The sequence below is a fragment of the Gadus morhua genome, chromosome 2, assembly GCF_902167405.1.
Source record: "Gadus morhua chromosome 2, gadMor3.0, whole genome shotgun sequence".
NCBI lineage: Eukaryota > Metazoa > Chordata > Actinopteri > Gadiformes > Gadidae > Gadus > Gadus morhua.
In genome coordinates this window covers 15030007-15038761 of record NC_044049.1, presented here as the reverse complement: position 1 = coordinate 15038761, position 8755 = coordinate 15030007, and positions in this window count along the sequence as shown.

The window sequence follows — 8755 nt, the reverse complement described above, 5'->3', positions numbered from 1 at the left end:
GCCTTTATGGGGGCAGGAGTCACCAGAGCCTTTATGGGGGCAGGAGTCACCAGAGCCTTTATGGGGGCAGGAGTCACCAGAGCCTTTATGGGGGCAGGAGTCCCCAGAGCCGTCGTGGGAGCAGGAGTCACCAGAGCCGTCGTGGGAGCAGGAGTCACCAGAGCCGTCGTGGGAGCAGGAGTCCCCAGAGCTGATGTGGGAGCAGGAGTCACCAGAGCTGATGTGGGAGAAGGAGTCACCAGAGCCGTCGTGGGAGCAGGAGTCACCAGGTCCGTCGTGGGAGCAGGAGCAGGAGTCACCAGATCCGTCATGGGAGCAGGAGTCACCAGAGCTGATGTGGGAGCAGGAGTCACCAGAGCTGATGTGGGAGCAGGAGTCACCAGAGCTGTCGTGGGAGCAGGAGTCGTCATTGTATTGCAGCAGGTTGAAATATGTTTGAAGAAACTGTCCTTCTTCACCATAATTTTTGACCATGAAATGCAGTGATAATGGCTCTCACCTAAACAGCCAAGGTGACATTTGAATATGTGATGTCCTAAAAAAAAAAGACAGAAAAGGTGAATACGTTTTCATAGAAACATACCAAATATTTTTTTGAGTTATTTGTTAGAGAGCAATAAATATTCATATATCGGATGATACAACCTTCTCCTAGAACATAATTATCATGTCTATAACCTGAACTTTTACAGGGTGAATGTGTGAAGAAACAGGATGCATCTAAATACACATACATTGATTTTTAATATAAAGGACACTACACCTTAGGGGAACAGGGACCATAGATGGACTTACCACAATACTTCACAACGGACCGCTGATGTGTCTGCAAATTTGCAGTGAGCTCAGGGTAACCCCCTGTCTTGTGGCATAACGGACACTGGAAAGTATCCATGTCCAATCTGGACATGGATACTTTTATCCAAAGCGACTTACAATAAGTACATTTGTCATAAGAAGTGCATCAATATAACGCTGTCGGTACAGAAAGGATGTTCATAGAACCAAGTGCAAGTACAACAATCGCTAGGCTAACCAATTCCCCGTGTTACAGCAATGATAGCAGCTACTGCAGTTGCTACACAGTTAAGTACCATAATACAATACAATACAACACAACACAATGCAGTGTACAATGGTGGCCAGAAAGGGGAGGGTGGCTATGCAGTGTCGAGGTGGACTCTGAACAGGTGAGTCTTGAGTCTTTTTCGGAAGATAGTGAACGACTCTGCAGTCCTGAGAGCGGCAGGGAGCTCGTTCCGCCACTGAGGTGCCAAAACCGAGAAAAGTTGTGACTTTGCTGAACGTCCTTTGCTAGCTCTTAGCGATGGTGGTACCAGACGTCCAGCTGAGGTAGTTGAGATCGAACTGAGGTGTGTGGCTTTAGCAATGCTTGGAGGTAGGCAGGGGCAATTCCATCGACTGATGCAAGCTACTACAGGGAGCCAGTGGAGGTCCCGGAAGAGGGGGGTCACATGGGAGAACTTCGGTAGGTTGAACACGTGGCGCGCTGCCGCATTCTGGATGCGCTGCAAAGGTTTAATTGCAGAGGCAGAAAGTCCAGCCAGGAGTGAGTTGCAGTAGTCGAGGCGGGAGATGACCAGTGATTGGAGTAGTGTTGGCTATGTAAGGCTGGAGAAGGCTATTTAAATTTTTAAAGATTTGCGCGAGAATCTATATCTCTCCAGCAAAAAGTCATCCGATATGCCAAGATGTCGAGCCGGGGTCTTATTAATCGCTCCCGGTGGATTGCACGTATAATTTGGGCTCCGATATCAGCAGGCCTCTCATTGTGAACACATGAAATCGGTTCGCGGGTTTAAATACCCAAAACCGGGTTTTGTTTCAAACTTAACCTGCGCAAAACCTGCTCCGACCAGGTTTGATTCAGAGCATATGTTTCTATAGTAACTAACATACCGTGTTAATTTTGGAACAGAAAACCTAGTGTTACCGCAAACCCTGGGTTAACCTACCCAGTTATGTGATAAAACCGGCTTTGTGGAATACCCCACAGGCATGGACGCCTGTTCCGGGTTCTGCGCAGGGGTTTCTGGGTATTCGCTGTTGCCTGTTGTTTGGACGTTTCCTTTGTAATTGTTAAAGTGGTATTAAGTGGGGGTAATTGGTTGGGTTTGTTCGTTGTTGGTGTGTAGTTTTGTGTTGTTCTGTTATCATGTTGTGCTCATTGTTGTCGCCATCGTTATTTAGTGTCATGTTCGTTTTTTGGTTGCGCTGTGTTCTATGTATAATATCGGTCTTCAATAAAAGGTCTGCTGTCGAGCAATGTATTAGGCGCAGAACTACGATTAACCAAACCTGACTGTGTACATCTAGGCAACCGCTACATTGGTGTCAGAAGCGGGATTCAAAACAAAGAAAATGAAGAAGAAGACGTTTCCCGAGTGGGGATTACCCGTGGCGCGTCCGAAGGAGGGAGAATGGCCCGGCATGACAAGGGTGCAGCACCACCCAGGAGCCGCTGGAGCAACCATCACCTTGGGCGCAGAGACCGTGGTGCTCCAGTCTGGTCGGAGAGAGCACAGGATGTCTGGTGGCCAGCGGAGCAGTCGCAAGGTTACGCCCCGGGAGCCCCGGCCGCTGCCCGGAACCTGCATTCCCCCCTTTGTCTGCCGCCTTTCCTTCCCCCGAGACCGCCGCGGCTGTCCATGCGCTTTGGCTGTGCATTGGAGTAGGCCTCGACGTGCAGCAGAGTCGGCAGCTGAGGCTGCTACTCAAGGCCTGGTACAGCATGCCATCATCACCGGCTCTGCCAGGCCCATCCGCCTGCGGTAGGGATGGGAATCGAGAACCGGTTGTTGTTCAGAACCGGTGCCGAGTCAACCGATTCCTTGGAATCGTTAGCAAGCCTGCTTAACGATTCCGCTTATCGGTTCCGGTCGCAGCAAATGCGTCATGACGTCACCCACACGCTGCTTTTGTTTTGGTTCAGAACGCAGAAAACATGGCGCCGCCGAGGAAGAAGCGCATTGTGCGTTCACACCAAACGCGACGGGGCGACAAGATCCCATACAAAGTGAACGTAGAGACGCGTATCGCCTGAATTTTTCGCGAGAGAAAACCGGCAACGACTTTTTGTCGTGATGACAGCCAATCAGCGTTCAACAGCGTGACAACTGAGTGACATGTGTAACGTAACAGCCAATCAGCGTTCAACTGCAAAAGTGATTGTTGCAGTTTGCGACTCCCGGAGCTCTATATATAATAGTATATATATATATATATATATATTTATATATATATATATTTATATATTGTGGCAGACGCCAGGGAGGAGTGAGGGGAGTGGTAGGTCTGGCAACCTGCTGGCTCCACCCCTAAGCCATATATGGACTTCCTCCCTTTAACGAGGCGAGCCTGGGGATCATTAAGCAGGGGTGCTGGGGCTTAAAGGAGGTAGCAAACAACAGACAGGGGAAGTTGGAGCTAGAAGGAAGGCTAGAGAAGCTTACGCTAGCAAAGGACCGGCAGGATCTGTGTGATCGCCTGGCAGCGTGGTACGGCCTGAGGGAGAGAGACAGGTGGAAGGTGTTTGAATGAAATTGTACTATATCATATAAGAGGTGGATGACCCTTTTCCCACCCTGGTTTTATTTACTCGGTAAATAAACCATTCGGCCTTGAACTGCTCTGTGTGTTGCGTCGTTATATCCATTCAACTTGGTAGCGTGGAAACCCCACACCCACTGGCCCGCTACAATATATATATATGTATATAATATCACGGCCAACAGCTCTGTGCGCCTCCAGATGGCCGCAGCGTGGGGAGCTCTCATAGGGAATGGGCTTCTCGGGGTTTGTTTACCGGCGTTGCTATGGTTTTCGGTCTTGTGTGTTCCAACGGTTTATTAGGTAGGCCCATCTAATAATTCTCTGTCTAATCAATACTTCATTTTGTTTATGTCAGTTGAATTTTGTTACAAGTTGAATGCAAATGAGCACTGTTAGCATTCCAAAAGGCACAAGCTCTTACTTGACTCTTTTCAGTCTGTGTTTTTAGTTTTATGGCACATAATGATGGCATTTAGGCTTAAAAAGCCAAACGCATACTTTTTTGTCTAGACCAATTGATTTGAAAATATACAATTTCCTAATACTTGATGCACTTCTGATCAGATATTAAAGAGATTTAATTCAAACAAACACATTTGTACTTATTTTCTCACGCAATGAGAATCGATAAGAGAATCGATAAGGAATCGGATCGATAAGCAGAATCGGAATCGTGAAATTCTTATCAATTCCCATCCCTAGCCTGCGGCCCCATCGATTGGCCCTGGCTAAAGAGTACTACTGCCGGATCCTCCAGGACTTTGCCACGGTCGCCAGCCCTCTCCACCACCTAACCGAGGCGGGCAGGCCTTATGTCTGGGACAACGCCTGTGCCACAGCCTTCACCCGACTCCAGAGAGTCCTCACCCTGGCCCCGGTTCTGGCCTACCCCGTCGCTCATCACCCTTTTAGCGTTGACACTGATGCCAGCAACGTGGGTGTCGGTGCCGTCCTGGGGTGGGGAATGTGCTGTGACCTACTACAGCCGCATACTTAGCCGGGCGGAGCACGATTACTGCGTGACCCGACGCAAGCTGCTGGCTGTGGTCCTGGCCGTGTGTCCTTTCAAGCCATGCATGCATGGCAAGCGCTCCCTGGTCCGCACCAACCATGCATCCCTCCCGTGGCTCCTCAGTTTTAAGAACCCTGAGGGCCAGGTTGCTCGATGGCTAGAGGCTCTGTAGGAGTAGGACTTTGAGATCCAGCATTGGGCGGGGCTTCTCCACAGCGCCAACACCAATGGACTTGGTGTTCGGTTCCCCGCCCGAGCCTGAGATTGCTGGGGGTGTGGCTATGGACTATTTCCGCAGGCTGAGGGATCGCATGTTGGTGGTCCATGACCACCGCCGCCAGGCCCAGGCTGCCACGGGGGTGAGGCAGAAGAGGGGCTATGACACTCGCTTTCTATTATTATTATTGAGCTGGGACAGTTTTGCCGGGAAAAGGGTGGACGTGATGTGCGTTCAAAATTTCCGTAAGATATTCAGAAGATAAAGCTTTAGCCAGTTTTAATTATAGTTTGTATTATAAATGTTTGTAAGCCTGCACTCAAGTTCTCTCGATTCGCAAATCTGGACCAGGCTGGAGTTTACCTACAGCCGAATGGCTGATGGTTATGAAAAGGAATTTCTGGTTCTTAAACACGATTACCTTTTAAGGTAATGTGAAGAGAAGTACATTCAACTAAACAAAACATGTTTTCAATTTAATTCTCTTGATTCTAACATTTTGTAGAGACTGTTTTGGTTTCGAGTGTAAGTCAGACAAGATAATCAATATCAGACTCTCTTTTACAAGATTCTCGTAGGTGAAATGAGTCTCTCTCTCTCTCTCTGCTGAGCGTTATCCGATAATTTCATGTTACTGCATGCTTGTATATTCATCTGCCGAGATCAACTTTCTTTCTAGTCTAAGTGGGTTGCTGGAGGGGTTCCATGTTTATTTACAGCCAGGTCTCACTTTTTTATGATACAAGTTAAAAGTTTTCCGGGCAGACACAGCTAGCTGCAGAACTTTGTGTCCCCTAGACCCTGGGCACGGCATATTATTATGTCACACATAATGCATTAAAAACCTGCATTGATCGATCACTGCAAATACTGGAAAGAGCTGACGAAGCACACGATCAATACCTTATGTAAATGTATCATCGGTGTGTGTAAGTGTTGAAGAGAAATCGCACTCGAGCAACACTTTCATGTGTTTCAGATTGTATCGATAGAGCCATAGGTCATGACCATTAAGCTTGTAACTACATAGACAACCCTCTTCACTGGCACACCTTTATAACACACTTTGGCAAACTGTCAGCATTGCTTTCCTTCTCCTCGCAAGGAAGACAGCACATTAAAAGTACTTCACCTTCTACAAAACTATGTCTCTCCCTCCTTTTGTCCCACTCTTTAGTTCAGCTTGATCAGCAGGACAGCACACTGATAAAGTTAATCAATCACATCTCCGCCAGCCCTGACATGGTATCCAATCAAACGAGAGCAATGATGATTTGATCAGAATCAACACACCACCAGTGTGTCATCTTTTCAGATGGCAAAAGATTTGCATATTTTGATTTCATTGTTAAACCGACGAATGGTCTTTTCAGCAAGAAAGTTAGTGTATTTCCGATACCTGTTTTAATGTGTAGATGATATTGATAACGTAACAATTTAATAACGTAATCCACAAATCTCTGCAAATCATTAGTGCAGACTTTTTTAATGGCTTGTCACTTGTGATATATTTTTGATTGGTGCAGAATTGATAGATATGCTCTTAATCTGTTGGTGCCCGGATTTAAATGCTTTTTTCACAGTGTGGATCCTCATCTTACTTAGGGGGACAATTGTAGTTCAAAAGCATTTTCATATATAGAGGTCCTCAAGTGTTTCATGGCTTGCTGTTGGCATGTTGAAGTGAAGTGTTCAGTTCCATTAGGATTTGTGCAAGAAGAACAGAGAGTAATAAGGGTGTTTACCGTCTGACATGAAATCTGAATTTTTGTATGTGTGTGTGTGTCTGTGGTTCTGTGTGCATATACTGTATGTGTGCATATGTGTGTAGAAATCCATTCCTGCCTGCTTACTGTTATGGTTCTCTACTTGGTTCATTAACGCTGAGGTTGTACTGCTGGAGCTATGAAAAGAGAACCAGCCTGCGAAACAAAGGTCATAAATAGGGAGGGTCGTTAGGGATATCCGTGTAGACAAGCATTTCGAGAGTCAGTATTTAAAAGGGGGATAAGCAATTATGACCACACATTCATTTATCAAAAGAGCGACTGCCTTTAAGGACTGAAATGTGGCGACTCATCATATAAAACACACACACACACACACACACACACACACACACACACACACACACACACACACACACACACACACACACACACACACACACACACACACACTCTAAGACCCCTACCCCCCATTTCACCACAAAATGTATACTGTTTGTGTCCAAGACATATTTCCTTTGGGATATTAAATTATCTTTCAATTTTCCTCCTTGTTTATCAGCTTCAGAGAGGATGGTCAGAGAAAAACAAATAGGCTGGGTGTTACAGACTCCTTATGGTAGTGAGTCAATCCACACACACACACACGATGATGGGGATTTTGTTTTCAACACATTAAGTTTGTTTACTGTGTTGATTAAAATACAAGTGTTGGAAAAATAACACCAACGATCAGGTTGACATCATCGCAACCCATATAAAATAAAATATTTATCTTACAACCTTTCCACTCAATCACACACGCATATACACGCCACAAAACACATGCTCACAAATACACATGCCACACAGACAAACCCAAACAAACTACAAACACAAAGTGACACACTCACATGCAAACACACACACACACACACACACACGCTCAGACAGACATACCCAATCTGTGCATCTCTATAAAGCCAAACTAACAGGGGACATTCCCTGGATGCCTCATATGTCATCCAGATAACAGAATTCTGATATCAACCCCAGCGTACTCGGTTGCTACTGGTTAGAATCATAGGTTAACCATTGATACCGGATACTGCATGACGCAACATTGTAACTCCTGCCGGGGGGGGTATACCACGAACCTTGCTGAACATACCCAGGCTTCCTTGGGAAAACATGGCTCGACAGAGCCGCAACTCGCAATCAGTTAAATAGTACCACGACGCTCACTTTAGATTCAATTAGTTGAACCAGGCTTTCCGCTTTAGGTTCAATGTGCGTTCACATAAAAGGGGTGTTTATCGTGTCATTTGACTCACCCTTATGGTACGGCCACACCAAACGCGTTACTCGCGTTGGATAACGCGTGTAACGTGCCTAACTTGACGCTTGATCAGTGTGTCACAAAAATGGTTCAACGCGCCTAACGTGCCTGTGGCTGCGCTGGATTTAGGAGTTCGAGGTAGGAAACCCAAACGCCGCCATGTTTGGGTTCATGATAGAGCTTAGATCGGGTTAGATTGAATAATCTCGGATATAAATAACAATAATCGGGTTAAATAACTTCACATGGTGTGTCTGGTGTGTTTCCAGCATTCGTAGTGTTGATCAGCAGAGATATAGTCCGCCAAAACTTTGCGGTTGCTTAGCAACCAGAGACGCTGTCCATGCAAGTGAATGGAGCGTTCCCTCTTCGTCATAACTATCAAACCAAACATCCTTCACATTCAACGAGCGAACATTATGAAAGTAAAATGTACATTTCTCGCTAAAAATGTTTACGTAAACGCATTTAATGGCGTAACTATGATACTATTTCCACCCAGAATAAAGAAAGATTTCCGCCATATGCTTCTGTGCAAGCGTCACTACTCTCTACTAGTGACGTCGGGTCAAGCTCCACGCTGATTGGCTATCGCGGCTAAGTGTCACGCGTTGGAGCGTTGAAAGTTACATTTTTTGAACTCCGGGCGTTGGTGCGTTGGGCACGTTACTGCGTTTACGTGCGTAATTACGTGCGTCTGCCGCGTCAAACGCCCCTAACGCGACGCTTCAACGCGTCTACGCGCCTATACCAATGGTTCCCTATGCAAAAATGCTGATTTTCGACGCCCCAAACGCGAGTAACGCGGTTGGTGTGGCCGTACCTTTATGCAAAATAAATCGAGCGAGAGCGGTGTATTTCATCCAAGGCGAGCAGTGTATTATTATGAACTCCTACGAGGAGTTCAA